Raw genomic sequence first — 18,345 nt, forward strand, 5'->3', positions numbered from 1 at the left:
TATAAGGCTTTTTCTCTTTATATATTACAAAGACTTTTTTTTTCAAACACAGTTACAAATTAACTTAAAGGGGTTTGTCACTGTCCTAGAGAAAAATTAAAATCCATAAGACATCTCTGGAGAGGGGACATATCACCCTCAGATTGAACATATCGGATTAATTATAGCTAGAGAAGAGAGAAAACTAATTATAACTAGGGAAGTGAGAGAGAGCTGACACTTCAACGTCCATTGAAGTAGGGGCCTACTGCAGTGGCCAGGTAATTACAGCACTGAGATTTGCTGGGAAGCAGACATCAAGGCTGAGATTCGTTTATGCAGAGGTGGGGAAGAACACTTTCAAACCAAAGAGCTGTCTCTAATCAAAGCACGGCTCCCTAAACTGTTTGGAGCCAGTGGTCAGTGATTAATATTGGGGTTTGCATTGATCCAATATTCATGGGAGATATATATTCAGTGTCGTAGCGAAGGGATACACATAACTTATGTTCTGCAACTAAGAACTAAGGAATAGGAGGGAAAAGCTGTCCCTGCACTGAGACTCAGCTTAAACCCTACGCTGGGATGGGGGCCCTATTCCTTGTGAATAGCCCCACCGAAGATCCTGCACTGAACTCAAACGAAGACCTGAAGGAAGGGGAAAGATCTAAGGATTGGGAGCAAAAAACAGGTGACCTCCTAAAAGATAAGTTAGTTGCAGAAACGAAGATAAAAGGAAACAAAACTGGTGGAACAAGAAGTCCCAGAATACCAATTGTACTAAGCACAAAGAACTAACAAGGCAACTTAGACAGAGCACAAGCGAAACACTGATGTCCAGTGAGGAATGGGAAACAGGTGCTGAGTAATAAAGAGTGAGGAGATCACGTGACCAAGACACCTAGCACCAGAGGAAAAGACTAGAAGTCAGCAAACCACAAAAAGAAAAGTAAAACAACATAGATTCTAACAATAACTCCTTCACTCACATGACCGTAATGACATTCTAACCCCTCCAACGTAATATTGTCCCAAATGGCTGGTGCTATCCATGCCATGTTTCATCTCCATAGACATGTAAAATCGCAATAAAAAACAGGATGACAATATCTACTGCCTGGGACCTCCAGAGGTGAAGATATCCTGAAATTTAGGGATATCATAAAATTCTATGAGACCTAGCACATTTCACAACCAGCCCCCATATGAGCTCACCAAGGGGAGGTATGAGGCCATAACCTTGACCTAATAACAATGAGAGTTTGGATGTCTGTCTTTTTTCATTCTTGAAGACACAGTTCGCTGTGAGAGTGTACCATTTTCCTAATCGGAGTGCTTTCCTCCATAAAGTTAAGAGCCATTCCTGCAACATCAGGTTTAGTAATTGTCTTTCACGGTTCCTTTTTATTTTTTGTATTTGCATATATTGTATTTTTTTCTCCATTTTGTAACATCTTTGTATATTTTTTATAAACACTGCCTACCTTTCTAGATTAAATAAATGAAATTTAATAGCTCTGTTCTTCTTGCTCTGTAAACAGCACTCCTGAAGCCATACACTACCTGTAACAGGTCTCCAATCGGCCTGTATAAATGATTGGTGGTAGCAGCTAGTGGTTCTTTTTATTATTGTGGAGTTGGCAGTGACAGTACTATGCCTTGGAATAGGAGGTGTATATACCATACGCTCACTGGGAGTTCCACAAAAACAGTCCTAGTAGTGGAAGCAGCTGCGGCCACGTCCATCACTCGTCAGCCAATTGCATAATTGTCCTGATGATTGGACGCAGTGAAGTTGCGTCCCCTGACAAACTGGTGATAGCGGTGGGATCTGTGCGACCTCCCAGGCTGTTATATTTGACAGTCACTACTTTATAAATCTCTTTCTTGTGAACTAAGGGCCATACGTAAGCTTTATTGTAAATAATTTGCTTTCCCAAATCCTGCTGTAACCTGAGCTGCTCACATTATTTGAGAATCCTCTGACTTCCTGTGATGTTAAATCAGATTCTCCCCAACTTCCTGGCTTTGGAAACTGATGAGCCATCACAGTCATGTGACTTTTCATGCTCTATGTGTGGGCAGGGACCTACGCAGTAGAGCTCAATCACTGCTTATGTGTAGTGATGGGCAGTCAGGCTCTTTTTGGTGATCTGTTAGTTTTTTCTATCTTGTGTTTTGCGGTCACGTGACCATCTGCCTTTATATTCCAGCTCCGCCCTTCTGGCTTTGCTGGACTTCAATGTTGTTTGACTGTTTTGCTAGCCTGGTGCTTCGGTGCCTATCTCTGTCAAGTTTGCTTGGTCCTCTGGGACCTCTAGTACATTTTTGTCAGTTTGTCTTTTGTGTTCTACAACAACTTCTGTTTAGGAGGTGTCCCATTTTTGTCCCAGTCCTTAGTTCTTTTAGGGACCCCTCCCTTAATTCTATAGGTCTTCGTTCAGACTAGCTGAGGACTAAGGCGGGTCTGTTCACTAGGAACAGGCAGCCCGCTACATCGTAGGGATTCAGCTTAGTCTTACTGTAGGGATAGCTTTCCCCTATCTTTCCTTAGTACTTGTTGCAGATCATAACACATCACTTGGCTCCGCTCACCAAAAAGAAACTTGCCTACTTGGAGCCAGCCAATGAAATCGATGGGAGGGCGGGATTTCGGCAGCTGAACCCCATCATTTTACGCCCAATGAGAGCCATTCAGAGACTTTAGTAGATCTCGGGTGCAAGCTCCCATTGTTTTCAGTAGGGGATGGGTCAAACACGCCACTACTTCTGTGCATACTGCTGCAACACAACTCTTCCATCTCCCTGCACATCTGTTTGTATACAGTACAGTGTGTGTGTATAAATATATATACACTGCTCAAAAAAATAAAGGGAACACTTAAATACCACATCCCAGATATCACTGAATGAAATATTCCAGTTGTAAATCTTAATTCATTACATAGTGGAATGCGTTGAGAACAATAAAACATAAAAATTATCAATAAAAAATGAAGTAATCCTGCGCTGGTAAGGTTAAGCCGTATCAGAAAGGGTTGTTTTTTTTTTACCAGAATAGTGCAAGATGTGATAAATAAGAAAGGGTTTTTATTTAGGTTAGTAAATCTCACATAAAAGTATCGTTAAAATCCACAATAAAGGTTTAAAATATTAAAATAGGGGTAGATGGTTGGTCCTTTGGGGTAGAGGTTCTGTGTGGATTCCTTGTAGTTGTATCCTCATGGGTTTCTGGGCCAGTTGTGGAGGGGTTGTGGTCTAAATGGTTCCTGGGTGGAAAAGAGAAGGGAGAGGAAGGGTTAATGGGCAGATTGTTCCCCACAGAGTTGGGTTGACTGATCTCACGGTAAAAGGGATGTGATTTACCTGTTGTAGATCCGAGTTAAATTCATAGTATGGATTGCTGGTGCTTGTCTGGGTGGGTGATGATCGTTCCCTGATGTTTGGACAGCAGGGTTGGGAGGTACTGCTGGTGAATAACAGAGTGGTGTTAGTTCTACCTGTGGTACAGTGTTGGGGGGTATATAGGTGGCACAGGTGGAAGAGTGTGGTTTTTTTTACCTGTAAGAGGTTCTGTGTAGGTTTCAAGGCTGCACGTGGTAGTATCGGCGGTCTTGATTGATGTTGTCCGGTTCCGGGTGATGGACAGCTATTGTATATCGCAGTGCCTGAAAGGTACTAATGGAGTAGATGTTAGTGTGCTATTGGATGCATCTATAAATCCCCAAGTGGTGGGGGGTATGCACAGTGCAGGTAGGATGAATTGATATTACCCTGTTAGGTTTGGGCACTGAGGATCCGCTTATTCCTTATAACTCACTAGTGGTAGTGGTCGTGTGGCGCCCCTGAGGGTTCGGTCGCCACAGGGGTATTGCATCTCAACCAGAGGTGTGGTATCTCACTCTCAGGTAAGGAAGGAGTATGGCTCAGGACCCTAACACCAGCATTCACTACACCACATTTCCGGGGGACAGGACGAGATTGCACCTACGGTAGAGCACAGTCCCTGGTCCCTGGCTGGAGTGGGGGGAACCACCTAGAGAGGGGGAACCATGTAGTGGATGGGGTGGAGGAAGTAGAAAAGGGGAGCACTTGCCAGGAGCAGCATAAAAGGGGATGGAACCATCTAGAAGCAGACAGTCAGAGGAGGAGAAGTGACAGAGCAGGGGCTCTGCAGGAGCCCTGCTCCGGAGGCGGGCCTAGCCTGTGAGGCCCAGGACTGAAGGAGAAGGAGAGAGGAGCAAGGAAGGCTCCAGAAGGATAGAGGGGATCCTAGGGGTACGGGCAGTACTGGAGGCCACCCATACGCCCTAATCTGCAGGAACGTGGAAGGATCAAGCCGCAGAGGGGATCGGCCCCTTAACTAGTCAAGATACTGCAAGTCTAACTAGCAACCGGAGGTGGCTGTACTTTCAGGGTGCAGTTGCCCACCACCACAGTTAATAATCGCCGAAAAGGCGGCCACAGAGGGTCCAGGGGACTGCAGGTCACCCGCCAAGACCCGAGGCCACCGGATTGGGACACTGACTGTGAGGCGCAGGGCAGGAGGGAGAGAGCCAGCGCAGGAAGACGACTGAGCAAGGCACACAGAACGGGGTCATGATAAATACTCTGGAAGTACCTGAGGGTGGACTGAACCCCTCCCTGAGTAAGCACGGAACGACGAGGGCCGTTACACGGGTCCCTGTAACTGCAACAACTGTGAGTAAAGACCCTGGGACTGCACTGCACTGACTCTGTGGTCATTACTGACACCCTGCACAACCACCATCATCCACACACTGCCCTGAAGCTAACTCTTCCTGTGGGGAGTTATACCACCCTTGCTGCAAAACCATCAGCTTCAGAGGACTGTTCCGCAGCGGCGGCCTCCATTAGCCGCATTCCACAGGTGACCAACTTACAGCAATAGACCATCCCTGAGGAAGAGAACCGCTGTTCTCGAAACGCATTGGTTTTTTGGTCCCTGTAAGCCACCTTACCGGTACGGGTCACATGCGCGCCGTCACGTGCACTGATGTCACGCAGGTCCTACTGCATTGCCACGAGGCGCCTGTCACAGGTCCTTCCCGCCCTCCACAGACCGCCGACGGAGGACGCAGAGCGCAAGGGAGAACAGCTGGTCACCGGCCGGGACCCTGTCACACTCCCTGCGCGACTTCTCTCTCTCCCCTACCACCCCTCCTTCCCCCCGCTGCCAGCGGAGATTCTGGGAGAATCAACAGCAGGACGCTAACGAGCCCCTGTCAGTGGGATCAGTCCTGACAGACAACTAACTAAGTTACAGAGCTCTGCTCCCATGGTGACACCCAGAACCTAACACTGCACTACAGTGTGCACACATTGCACACGCACCAGACTGTAATATCAGTACGCCCATACTGAAAGAACCCCAACCTAGGGTGCAATATCACTCAACCACGCCAGCAACTTAGCCATAGGACAACCTATAGCACAGACACTGCTTCCCTGACTGCGACCACTACCACTAGTGAGTTAAAAGGAATAAGCAGATCCTCAGTGCCCAAACCTAGAGAACAGACACTGCTTCCCTACTGCGACTATTACTACTAGTGAGTTAAAAGGAAAAACAGATCCTCAGTGCCCAAACCTAACAGGTAATATCAATTCATCCTACCTGCACTGTGCATACCCCCCACCACTTGGGGATCTATAGATGCATCCAATAGCACACTAATATCTACTCCATTAGTACCTTTCAGGCACTGCGATATACAATAGCTGTCCATCACCCGGAACCGGACAACATCAATCAAGACCGCCGATACTACCACGTGCAGCCTTGAAACCTACACAGAACCTCTTACAGGTAAAAAAACCACACTCTTCCACCTGTGCCACCTATATACCCCCCCAACACTGTACCACAGGTAGAACTAACACCACTCTGTTATTCACCAGCAGTACCTCCCAACCCTGCTGTCCAAACATCAGGGAACGATCATCACCCACTAAGACAAGCACCAGCAATCCATACTATGAATTTAACTCGGATCTACAACAGGTAAATCACATCCCTTTTACCGTGAGATCAGTCAACCCAACTCTGTGGGGAACAATCTGCCCATTAACCCTTCCTCTCCCTTCTCTTTTCCACCCAGGAACCATTTAGACCACAACTGGCCCAGAAACCCATTAGGCTACAACTACAAGGAATACACACAGAACCTCTACCCCAAAGGACCAACCATCTACCCCTATTTTAATATTTTAAACCTTTATTGTGGATTATAACGTTACTTTTATGTGAGATTTACTATCCTAAATAAAAACCTTTTTTAAATAAAAACCCTTTCTTATTTATCACATCTTGCACTATTCTGGTCAACCCCCCCCCCTTTCTGATACGGCCTAACCTTACCAGCGCAGGATTACTTCATTTTTTATCCGTACATTGGACCTCTCCAATATTGTCAACCTCTGGTTGGTTGTCTATCCTTTGCAGCAGGTAAAATCCAGGCCCACCTACCAGCGCCTACACACAACTTTATTTGCTATAAAAATTATCAATGTTAATCAAAAGTAATATCTCATAGGGGTCTGGATTTGGAATGATACTCAAAATTAAAATGTAAAATCAAATTACAGGCTGATACAACTTCAGTGAAAATGCTTCAAAAAAAGGAAATGATGCTCAGTAGTGTGTGTGGCCTCCACGTGCCTGTATGACCTCCCTACAATGCCTAGGAATGCTGCTGATGAGGCAACGGATGTTCTCCTGAGGGATCTCCTCCCAGATCTGGATTAAATCATCAGTCTGTGGTGCAGCGTGGCATTGGTGGATGGAATGAGACATGATGTCCCAGATGTGCTCGATTGGATTTAGGTCTGGGGAATGGGCAGGCCAGTCCAAAGCATCAATGCCTTCATCATGCAGGGACTGCTGACACATTTCAGCCACATGATGCCTAGCATTGTCATGCATCAGAAGGAAAGCATGGGCCACCACACCTGCATTTGGTCTCACAATCCCATACCACCTTCATTGAGTTTGTTTCTGACAGTTTGAGCAGACACATGGCTGTTCGTGGCCTGCTGGAGGGCTCTGGCACTGCTCCTCGTTGCACAAAGGAGGAGGTAGCGGTCCTACTGCTGGGTTGTTGCCCTTCTATGGCCCCCACCCATGCCTCCTGGTTTACTGGCCTTTCTCCTGGTACAGTATTTTCTCCATGCTCTGAATACTGTGCTGACAGACACAGCTACCCTTCTTGCCACAGCTTTCTTTGATGTGCAATCATGGATGAGCTGCACTACCTGAACAACTTCTGTGGGTTGTACTGTAGACACGCCTCATGCTACTGTTCCTACTGTTCCTCTAGGGGTGAGAGCAATGACAAAATGCAACAGTGACCAAAACAACAGCCAAAAAGGATGAGAGCAGAGAAATGGTCTGTGGTCACCCTCTGCAGAACCACTCTTTTATAGGGGGTGTCTTGCTAATTGCATATCATTTCTACCTGTTGTCTGTTCCATTTGCCAAACATCAGGAGAAACTGATTCACAATCAGCGTAGCTTCATAACTAGACAGGTAGATTTCACAGAAGTGTTATTGACTTAGAGTTAGATAACACAATGTAAGTGTTCCCTTTATTTTTTTGAGCAGTGTATATGTACACACATCCTGTGTTGTACCTTGTGTAATATACACTGCTCAAAAAAATAAAGGGAACACTTAAACAACAGAATATAACTCCAAGTACATCAAACTTCTGTGAAATCAAACTGTCCACTAAGGAAGCAACACTGATTGACAATCAATTTCACATGCTGTTGTGCAAATGAAATAGATGGAAATTATCAAGACACACTCAATAAAGGAGTGGTTCTGCAGGTGGGGACCACAGACCACATCTCAGTACCAATGCTTTCTGGCTGATGTTTTGGTCAATTTTGAATGTTGGTTGTGCTTTCACACTCGTGGTAGCATGAGACGGACTCTACAACCCACAGAAGTTGCTCAGGTAGTGCAGCTCATCCAGTATGGCAAATCAATGCGAGCTGTGGCAAGAAGGTTTTCTGTGTCTGTCAACGTAGTGTCTAGAGGCTGGAGGCGCTACCAGGAGACAGTCCAGTATACCAGGAGACGTGGAGGGGACCGTAGGAGGGCAACAACCCAGCAGCAGGACTGATACCTCCCCCTTTGTGCGAGGAGGAACAGGAGGAGCACTGCCAGAACCCTGCAAAATGAACTCCAGCAGGCCACAAATGTGCATGTGTCTACACAAACGGTTAGAAACCAACTCCATGAGGGTGGTATGAGGGCCCGATGTCCACAGATGGGGGTTGTGTTCACAGCTCAACACCGTGCAGGATGCTTGGCATTTGCCACAGACCACCAGGATTGGCAAAGTCGCCACTGGCGCCCTGTGCTCTTCACAGATGAAAGCAGGTTCACACTGAGCACATGTGACAGAGTCTGGAGACGCCGTGGAGAGCGATCTGCTGCCTGCAACATCCTTCAGCATGACCGGTTTGGCATTGGGTCAGTAATGGTGTGGGGTGATATTTCTTTGGAGGGCCGCACAGCCCTCCATGTGCTCACCAGAGGCAGGGGAGGATTACGAGTAGCAAGGGCCCCGGGCAGTTTAGAAGGCGCGGCCCCCCCACACACACCTGATGTATCACGTGACATGTCACATGATCCCCTGTGATAGATCATGTGATAGTTCACGTGAAATTAATTTGGCACAATATTAATATATTAAATTATAATAATTTTTTTTACATTCATTGTATGACTTAATATTGAGCACAATTAAGTATGCTGACAACCCCTATATACAGTATGAGACCCTACACACAATTTGAGCTGCCACAATCCTCCCATACACAGCAGGAGGCCGCACGTAGCCATCTATACACAGCAGGAGGCCGCACGTAGCCATCTATACACAGCGTAAGGCCGCACGGTGGCATCTATACACAGCGGGAGGCCGCACGTATCCATCTATACACAGCAGGAGGCCGCACGGCGCCATCTATACACAGCAGGAGGCCGCACGGCGCCATCTATACACAGCAGGAGGCCGCACGGCGCCATCTATACACAGCAGGGGGCCGCACGGCACCATCTATACACAGCAGGGGGCCGCACATAGCCATCTATACACAGCGGGAGGCCGCACATAGCCATCTATACACAGCGGGAGGCCGCACATAGCCATCTATACACAGCGGGGGGCCGCACGGCGCCATCTATACACAGCGGGGGGCCGCACATAGCCATCTATACACAGCAGGGGGCCGCACATAGCCATCTATACACAGCAGGGGGCCGCACGGCGCCATCTATACACAGCAGGGGGCCGCACGGTGCCATCTATACACAGCGGAAGGCTGCACGGCGCCCCCAGATACAGCGGGAGGCAGCACGGCGCCCCCCCCCAGAGACAGCGGAAGGCCGCACGGCGCCCCCCCAGAGACAGCGGGAGGCCGCACGGCGCCCCCCCAGAGACAGCGGGAGGCCGCACGCAGTCGCACACACAAACATATACAGACATATACAGACATACACGCATAAACACATTTGAAACACAAAAATACATATAAACAGACATCACACAATGATATCTGCCTGCACACACACACACACACACACACTCACTCACCATCCCCCGGCTCCAGTCATCCAGCTCCTCTCCAGTGGTAAGTAGCAGTGCAGGGCGTGCACTGCGTAACGTCACACTAGCAGACACGGATGTGCACAGGGCCGTGTCTCCTAGCTGTGACGCGGCCGGGCTAGAATTGCACTTGTTAACTTCCCTGTGTGCTGGCCCGGCCGCGTTACAGCTAGGCCGAAGAAGCAGCGGCCGTGCGCCGCTGCTGGGGGAGCTGTCCGGGGGCCCCCCGCCTCTGACTGCCACAGTAAAGTCATTATCTCAGTAAATTAAAATAATTAAAGGGGTTGTCCACTACTATTTAAAATATGCCAAAGCGTTTTTATGATGAAAAGCAGCTTCTTTGTAATTACCTCCCTCTGCTTTTTCTGCCTGTGAGCGGCGCCATCACTGGACGCTCACAGGCAGCACGTGACCCCAGCTGCAACCGGCTCTGACATCCGCAGACATCACGACAAGTCCAGGCTGCAGCCGGCGGTCTCTCTCTTCTGCTGAGTTGTGGGCGGGGTTATTCCCGCAGGTCATACCCAGCATCCACGGCGCGCTCTCCCTCTCCCATTCATTGGGAAAGCGTGGTGGATTCTGGGTGTGGCGCGGTTGGGTAACCCCACCAACAACTCAGCAGCCACCGCGGGGACCCCAGCGCTGAGTCACACCTCAATAGACGGGATGACGGCAGGGGGGTTCACGTGCTGCCTGTGAGTGGCCAGTGATAGCGCCACTCACAGAGTGACAGAGGGAGGTAATTATAAAGAAGTTAATTTTCATCATAAAAACGCTTTGGCATATTTTAAATAGTAGTGTACAACCCCTTTAACAAAAAAACACCTGCAAAGGCTTCCTAAGCGTTTAAAAAGGTCCCTTAGTCTGTTTCAGTAGGCTCCACAATCATGAGTTAGACTGCTGACTTGAATGATGTCCAGAAGGCAGTCATTGACACACTTCACAAGGTCCCAGAGTTCCAATTTTCTTGTGGAAATCAAGGTCCCAGAGTCAGGAGGAAGAGCGAGACACACAATCCAAGCTGCTTGAGGTCTAGTGTGAAGTTTCCACAATCAGTGATGGTTTGGGGAGCCATGCCATCTGCTGGTGTAGGTCCACTGTGTTTTATCAAGACCAAAGTCAGCGCAGCAGTCTACCACAAAATTTTAGAGCACTTCATGCTTCCTTCTTCCGACAAGCTTTTTGGAGATGGAAATTTCATTCTCCAGCAGGACTTGGCACCTGTCCACACTGCCAAAAGTACTAATACCTGGTTTAAAAACAAGAGTATCACTGTGCTTGATTGCCAAACTCGCCTCAACTTAACCCCATAGAGAATCTATGGAGTATTGTCAAGAGGAAGATGAGAGATACCAGACCCATCAATGCAGATGAGCTGAAGGCTGCTATCAAAGCAACCTGGGCTTCCATAACACCTCAGCAGTGCCACAGGCTGATAGCCTCCATGCCACGTCGCATTGATGCAGTAATTGATGAAATGTATGTTCAGTAAATGCACTCAATATTTGGTCGGGGCTCCTTTTGCATCAATTACTGCATCAATGCGGCATAATTTTTGAATGACCTTTTTAACAATCCTTTCAAGGCTGCGGTTATCCCAGTTGCTTGTGCACCTTTTTCTACCATACTTTTTCCTTCCACTCAACTTTCCATTCATATGCTTGAATACAGCACTCTGAACAGCCAGCTTCTTTAGCAATGACCTTTTGCGGCTTACCCTCCTTGTGGAGTGTGTCAATGACTGCCTTCTGGACATCTGTCAAGTCAGCAGTCTTCCTCAAGATTGTGGAGCCTACTGAAACAGACTAAAGGACCTTTTTAAACGCTTCGGAAGTCTTTGCAGGTGTTTTTTGTTAATTATTCTAATTTACTGAGATAATGACTTTTGTGTTTTCATTGACTGTAAGCCATAATCATCAACATTAACAGAAATAAACACTTGATATTGATCACTCTGTTTGTAATGACTCTATATAATATATGAGTTTCACTTTTTGTATTGAAGAACTGAAATAAATTAACTTTTTGATGATATTCTAATTCAGTGAGATGCACCTGTATGTCCACAGAGCAGAATAAATCAGGTCTATCAAGACCAGCCAAGTCGAAAGGCACAGAGCAGTTTGGCATTTGTTAACGCAATGTGTAGTGATTCCATAGCAACTGGTACACATCTAACAAGCCCCTATCGAGGCTGATAACTGGTTGTCTCCAAGCCAGGGACCCCATAGTTTATCAAAATATTTACTTCTATCCCTTTTGAGTTATACCCCTTTTTCTAATGATATAAGGGACTCAACTTGTTTAATAAACTCTCTGCTTGTCGGGGGGAGTTGCAGAAATCCAGTTTTTAACAATCAGTTTTCTAGCCATGTATAGTAATTGAGCTATGGCAAGTTTCCCAGTCTCAACAGTACTCAGGTCGTCTACATATCCCAGTATGCAGGTGAGAGGGTTACTAGTCACCACGCACCCATAGGCTGACTCTATATAGCCCAAAACTGCTCCCCAATATGTGTGTAAATGCGGGCCTGACCATAACATGTGCAATATCCCTGCTTCCTGTTGGGCACATCTTGGGCATCCAGATTCAGTTCTTAGATCTATTTTAAACATCATTTCAGGTGATCTATACACTCTGTGAATGACATAGAGCTGCGAGAGTCGTTTGGGCTCACTAAGCGAAAGTGTTATGATCTGCTACAAGAACTACGGAAAGAAAGGGAATCTGTCCCTACAATAAGACTGAGCTGATTCCCTACGTTGCAGCGGGTGACCTGTTCCTTGTGAACAGACCCGCCTTAGTCCTCAACTAGTCTGAACGCAGACCTATAGAATAAAGGGAGGGGTCCCTAAAAGAACTAAGGACTGGGACAAAATTGGACACCTCCTAGCAGATGTTGTAGCGGAGCAAAAAGACAAACAGACAAAAAGTACTTAGAGGTCCAAAGGACCAAACGAACTAGAGAGATAGGTACAAAAGCACCTGGCTAGATAGAGAGTCAAATAACACTGAAGTCCAGCAAAGCCAGAAGGGCGGAGCTGGAATAAATAGGCAGCAGGTCACGTGACCAAAATAGAAAAAAACTAACAGGAGAGTTCTAACAGTACCCCCTCTTCTATGAGGATCCTCCGGATCCTCCAGGCCCAGGCCTATCAGGAAACCTCCTGTGGAACGCTCTGACAAGTCTAGGGGCAGAGACATCATCCGCCCCTACCCAGGAGTTATCCTAGGGACCGAAACCTTTCCAAGCGACGAGATGCTGCAATCTCCCTCTATGTCTTCTGGAATTCAGGATACGAGATATTTCATATTCGCCGTCCTCCACCACCGGAGGAACTCTGACAGTAGCATCCCTATCCGATACATCAGCCTTTTTCAACAAGGAAGCATGAAAAACAGGATTAATCTTCCAGGAGGTGGGAACCTCTAACCTAACAGCAGACTGATTAACCACCTGAAGCACCTTAAATGGCCCCACAAACTTCGGACCTAGTTTTTTAGAGGGAATCCTCAACCGCAGATTCTTTGAAAGACAACCAAACCATGTCACCCACCATAAACGAAACGTCTTTACGTTTCCTGTTAAAATACATCTTGGACTTTTTGTTAGCCTCTTGAAGGTTACAACGTACGTCAGTCCAAACTCTCTCCTAATCACCGGAAAAATTCTCCTCCTCCGGCACAGCTGACACCAATTTGGAGAACGAACCAAACGATGGATGTCTCCCAGTACAACAAAAAAAGGAGAACACCCAGCAGAAGAGGATGTATGGTTGTTAAGAGCAAATTCAGCGAGTGGCAAAAACTCAGACCACCCCCCTCTTGATTGTCTGCCACAAAACAAAGCAAAAACCTTTCAACATCCTGGCTCTTTCTTTCTGTCTGTCCATTAGACTCAGGATGATACCCAGATGAAAATGACAAATGGACTCCCAACCTGTCACAAAAAGCACGCCAAAAGCGAACCACAAACTGAGGTCCCCTATCCGAAACAATGTCGGTGGGAACGCCATGGAGTCTGACAATTTCCTTAACAAACGCCTTAGCGAGTGTCTTAGCGCAGGGTAGTTTAATGAAAGGAACCAAATGACACATCTTGCTAAAACGGTCCACGACCACCCAGATGACAGTGAAACCCTCGGACACAGGAAGGTCAGTAATAAAATCCATTGCCAGATGCGTCCAAGGTGCACTAGGAACCTCCAGAGGGCAAAGCAACCCCACAGCAGGGGTATGCAAAGCCTTTGACCTAGCACACACGGTACATTGACGCACCCACTTGATGACTTTCTTCTGCCACCCAGGCCACCAAAAACTGCGACATAAGTCTCTTAGTCTCAGAAATTCCTGGATGACCTGCCAACCGAGACTCATGATATTCCACAAACACATCTTTCCTAAAGGTTCTAGGCACAAACAACCTCCCATGGGGAGTGTTAGATGGGGCATCCTCCTGGGCTCTCAGAATCCCATCTTCCAAAACGGAGTCCAATGCTGCTACCACAACTCCTTCCTGTAAAATGCTCTCCTCCTCCTCGGTACCAACCATGGGAGAAAAACTGCGAGATAAAGCATCGGCTTTAACATTCTTGGTACCAGGGATGTAAGTAACAGAAAAATTAAACCGAGAAAAAAAAAGTGCCCACCTAGCCTGACGGGCATTCAAGCGCTTGGCAGCATCCAGATAAATCAAATTTTTATGATCAGTAAAAACCTGAACCAGAAATTTAGCACCTTCCAAGAAATGCCGCCAATGTTCAAACGCGAGTTTAATAGCCAGCAATTCCCGATTACCAACATCGTAATTAAGTTCGGTTTCTGAAAATTTTTTTAAAAAAAAAGCAAAGGGATGTACTCCATCCTTGTTCTCCTGAGACAAAACCGCACCTACCCCCACCGAAGAAGCATCAACCTCGACCAAAAAAGGCTTGGTCTCATCAGGCTGCATAAGAATAGGGGCAGAACTGAACCTCTCCTTGAGATACACAAAAGCTTTAATGGCCTCAGTAGTCCACTGGACAGTATTCGCACCTTTCCTGGTGAGATCGGTCAGCGGCTTAACAATTATAGAAAAATTCTTAATGAATTTTCTGTAATAATTGGCGAAACCCAAAAATCTCTGTATCGATTTCAAACCAATAGGCCTAGGCCATTCCTGCACAGCCTGAACCTTCACCGGGTCCATCTCAAAGCCCTCGCTGGAGATAATGTAGCCCAAAAAACTAAGTCTCTGCACAGCGAACTCACATTTCTCCAGCTTAGCAAAAAGTGAATTGTCACTCAATAACTGCAATACCTCACGTACGCTCTGCCAATGAGACTTCAGATCTGGTGAATAAATAAAAATGTCATCCAAATACACAACCACATTCTTACCAATCAAAGGTCTCAGGATGTCATTAATAAGGTTCTGAAAAAACACGGGTGCATTGGTAAGACCAAAAGGCATCACCAGATTCTCAAAATGATCTACCGGAGTGTTAAAAGCAGTTTTCCATTCATCACCCGCCTTTATTCGTAACAAATTATATGCCCCCCGGAGATCAATTTTAGAGAACCACTTGGCCCCCACTAACTGGTTAAACAAGTAAGGAATTAACGGCAATGGGTAGGAATTGCGTACGGTAATTTTATTAATTTCGCGGAAGTCCAGACATGGACGTAAACCGCCGTCTTTTTTTTACAACAAAAAAATCCAACAGCCACACGTGACTTAGGTCTAATGTGACCAGCAGCCAAGCTCGTCTGTATGTATTCCTCCAAGGCCTTTCTCTCAGGGATAGTCAGATTAAATAAGCGACTCTTGGGAAGAGTAGCTCCAGGAACAAACTCAATGGTGCAATCATAGTCCCTATGAGGAGGTAAAACTTGCGACTCCTCCTCTGAAAAAAACTTCCAAAAATCCTGAATAGGTACAGGTAATTCCCCTTTTTCCACAGCCGCAATGCAACCGTTACAACACTTATCATAGCACTTAGGACTCCATGACTTAATCTCATTAGTAGACCAGTAAAGGATTGTGCAGTTTTAACCAAGGCAAACATAAAACTACTGGAGAAGGTAAATTATTTAATACCACCAAATCCAAATTTTCCTGGTGAATACCATTGATAGTGAGGGGAAATTCAGCAACCTTGTGAGTAATACATTTCAAAGGAGTGTTGTCAATAGCAATCACAGAAATAGGTGATGACAAAGCTTTGGATTCCAATTTAAGTTTTTCCAAAAACCCCTTATCGATCACATTAAGAGTAGAACCACAATCCACAAATACCTGAAATTCAATCAAATCTTCCTGCAATAAGGAACTCCCTGAAAGAAATACTCCCTTAGAATTCAAACAAGCAATACGGGCGTAACGGACCTTTTTTTTTTCTTTGCTTAAATGAAGCTCACAGTTCTTAATTAAATGGTCAGATTTACCACAGTAAAAACACAATCCTTTGGAAAACCTGCGGTCTCTTTCCTGAGAGCGTAGTGACATCGCCCCAACCTCCATCGGTTCTCCGCCGTCCGAGCAGACCCTCTGAGGACTAGGAGCTGCCATTGCAGGAATTTTCTCATCATTAATCCTGGCATGCAGTCTCCTGTTCACACGTATAGCTAATTGCGTAGCCTCTTGCAATGTCACAGGTGCAGGAAATGCAATCAGCAGATCTTTAACCCTTTCACTTAGACCGGCAAGAAATAAACATTTTAACGCCGAATCATTCCATCTCACTTCTGAAGACCACCTTCTGAAGTGTGTACAATAATTTTCAACATCACCTGACCCCAGCTTCAAACGTGTCAGTTCTGTCTCAGCAGATGAGACTCGATCAGGATCGTCATACAATAACCCCATAGCAGAAAAAAAATCCTCCACTGAATTAAAACACGGATCATTAGGTTGGAGAGAAAAGGCCCACCCTGTGGTTCCTTGCGCAAAAGTGACATGATAAACCCAATGCGCTGTGATTCATTCCCAGAGAACCTGGGTCTCAAACGAAAATATAATAAACAAGCATTTTTAAAGGAAAAAAAAATCTTGTTGTTTACCATCAAAAATATCAGGCAGTCCTACCTTTGGTTCCACAAAATGCGCTCCAGGACAGCTACTCACGTGTTGCTGGAGATCGGCCACCTCTAGAGACAATCCCTGCAGGCGTTGAGCCAACTCTTGGACAGACACCATACTGATCCCAGGATTTCTTTCCAAGTTTAGTTTGGGCTGGACTTACTGTTATGATCTGCTACAAGAACTAAGGAAAGAAAGGGAATCTGTCCCTACAATAAGACTGAGCTGATTCCCTACGTTGCAGCGGGCGACCTGTTCCTTGTGAACAGACCCGCCTTCGTCCTCAACTAGTCTGAACGCAGACCTATAGAATAAAGGGAGGGGTCCCTAAAAAAACTAAGGACTGGGACAAAATTGGACACCTCCTAGCAGATGTTGTAGCGGAGCAAAAAGACAAAGCAGACAAAAAGTACTTAGAGGTCCAAAGGACCAAATGAACTAGAGAGATAGGTACAAAAGCACCTGGCTAGATAGAGAGTCAAATAACACTGAAGTCCAGCAAAGCCAAAGGACGGAGCAGGAATAAATAGGCAGCAGGTCACTTGACCAAAACAGAAAAAAAACTAACAGGAGAGTTCTAACAGAAAGATTGGGTATGTATTCCACTACCGAAGCCCACTCATCATTTGTGATAACACCAATCTCCGTCTCCCATTTCCGTTTAACCAACAGAGGGAAGTTCTTAACCCCTTTACAACCCAAGGTGGTTTGCACGTTAATGACCAGGCCAATTTTTACAATTCTGACCACTGTCACTTTATGAGGTAATTACTCTGGAACGCTTCAACGGATCCCCCTGATTCTGAGATTGTTTTTTCGTGACATATTGTACTTCATGATTGTGGTAAATTTCTTCGATATCACTTGCATTTATTTGTGAAAAAAAATGGAAATTTGGCGAAAATGTTGAAAATTTTGCAATTTTCAAAATTTTAATTTTTAAGCCCTTAAATCAGAGAGATATATCACACAAAATAGTTAATAAATAATATTTCCCACATGTCTACTTTACATCAGCACAATTTTAGAACCCAAATTTTTTTTTTATAGGGGAGCTATAAGGGTTAAAAGTTGACCAGCGATTTCTCATTTTTCCAACAAAAATTACAAAACCATTTTTTAGGGACCACATCATATTTGAAATCACTTTGAGGGATCTTTATGACAGAAAATACCCAAAAGTGACACCATTCTAACAACTGCACCCCTCAAGGTGCTCAAAACCACATTCAAGAACTTTATTAACCCTTCAGGTGCTTCACAGGAATTTTTGGAATGTGGAAGAAAAAAATTAACATTTAACTTTTTTCACAAAAATGTTACTTTAGACCCAATTTTTTTTTATTTTCGCAGGGGTAACAGGAAAAAATGGACCCCAAAATTTGTTGTGCAATTTCCTCTGGGCACGCAGATACCCCATATGTGGGGGAAAAACACTGTTTGGGCGCACGGTAGGGTTCGGAAAGGAAGGAGCGCCATTTGACTTTTTGAATGTAAAATTTGCTTGAATAATTAGCGGATGCCATGTTGCATTTGGGGAGCCCCTGATGTGCCTAAACAGTGGAAACCCCCCACAAGTGACACCATTTTGGAAACTAGACCCCCTCAGGGAACTTATCTAGATGTGTGGTGAGTACCTTGAACCCCCAGGTGCTTCACAGAA

General features: G+C 45.8%; 2 long non-coding RNA genes across 2 annotated transcripts; one reads left to right on the top strand and one right to left on the bottom strand.

Annotated features, from left to right (window-relative positions):
* Positions 1-3,049: 3,049 nt before the first annotated feature.
* On the bottom strand, positions 3,050-3,647 carry LOC141167092 (uncharacterized). The gene is made up of 3 exons (XR_012251388.1): positions 3,541-3,647; positions 3,346-3,445; positions 3,050-3,248 (listed from the first exon to the last, which is right to left on the bottom strand). It is a non-coding gene; the product is annotated as an uncharacterized lncRNA (long non-coding RNA).
* A 1,351-nt stretch (positions 3,648-4,998) lies between these two features.
* Positions 4,999-6,186, top strand: LOC141167096 (uncharacterized). The gene is made up of 4 exons (XR_012251389.1): positions 4,999-5,597; positions 5,693-5,809; positions 5,902-6,004; positions 6,102-6,186. It is a non-coding gene; the product is annotated as an uncharacterized lncRNA (long non-coding RNA).
* The last annotated feature ends 12,159 nt before the right edge of the window (positions 6,187-18,345 follow it).

Source organism: Phyllobates terribilis, unplaced genomic scaffold (assembly GCF_046119375.1).
Source record: "Phyllobates terribilis strain yellow unplaced genomic scaffold, ASM4611937v1 Scaffold_1__5_contigs__length_1240528914, whole genome shotgun sequence".
Taxonomy (NCBI): Eukaryota; Metazoa; Chordata; class Amphibia; order Anura; family Dendrobatidae; genus Phyllobates; species Phyllobates terribilis.